At 44.4% G+C, this 897-nt stretch overlaps 1 non-coding gene across 1 annotated transcript; it reads left to right on the top strand.

Annotated features, from left to right (window-relative positions):
- The first annotated feature begins 527 nt into the window (after positions 1 to 527).
- Positions 528 to 634, top strand: LOC141650166 (small nucleolar RNA R71). Its single transcript, XR_012546216.1, has one exon. It is a non-coding gene; the product is annotated as a small nucleolar RNA R71 (small nucleolar RNA).
- Positions 635 to 897: the final 263 nt, after the last annotated feature.

Here is an 897-nt window from a genome sequence, read left to right as displayed (position 1 = left end):
ATTTTTGTTGGAAAATGGGGTTTTGGACATTTTGTGAGCCGTAGGAAAATTTTGGGTGGGCTCTCATTCCCGGGTGGTATTGGTTGTTGTTGAATGCTTGCTTTGCCGGGCTTGATTCCCACACTCCATTCACTTGCTCCATACAACTCCTCTATCCTACCATCAAAGGACACTCATTTGGTGGATGTCCTTGATCTCCACAAATTTCACAACTATAAACTTGGTTCCTAATAGAAGAAGAGTTGCTAGATGTGTTGCTTGAACTCATCAAGGTAACTTGTTGCTTGAGCTCTTCTATTAACCCTTTAACCTCAACATTGTTGGCCGACTCAACGGTTGACTTTCCCTTCCTCTTATGCCTATCATTATTCCAATGAAAAGTTCGGGAAGCCATTTCCTCAATAAGTTCCTTGGCCGTCTTGTGATCAATTTTGTCTAATGCCCCCTTTCCCGAGCCGGAATCTAGGTTCATTTTCATTTCATTGCTCAACCCCTCATAAAAGTTATTGATCAACTCATCATCTTCAATCCCGTGGTGAGGACAAAACCTTTGGAGTCCCTTATACCTTTCACATGCCTCGTAAAGGGTCTCATCATCTTGTTGAGTGAAGCCTTGAAGTTCACTCTTGATCCTTGCGGTTCTTTGTGGTGGGAAGTATTTGTTTAGGAAAGCCTTGGAGACATCATCCCAAGTCCGAAGAGAATCGGGCTCACAACTCTTTAGCCACTCCTTGGCACTCCCCCTTAAGGAGTAAGGGAAGAGCCTAAGGCGGATGGCATCCTCCGACACTCCATTTGGTTTGAACATGTCACAACTATCCAAGAATTCATTGAGATGTTCGTTGGGGTTTTCGGTGGCTCCCCCTCCGAATTGGTTTCCTTGGACTAGTTGTAACA

The sequence above is a fragment of the Silene latifolia genome, chromosome 3 (genome assembly GCF_048544455.1).
Source record: "Silene latifolia isolate original U9 population chromosome 3, ASM4854445v1, whole genome shotgun sequence".
Taxonomy (NCBI): domain Eukaryota; kingdom Viridiplantae; phylum Streptophyta; class Magnoliopsida; order Caryophyllales; family Caryophyllaceae; genus Silene; species Silene latifolia.
The sequence above is the reverse complement of the archived record's forward strand: the minus strand, read 5'-3'. Positions and strand labels throughout refer to the sequence as shown.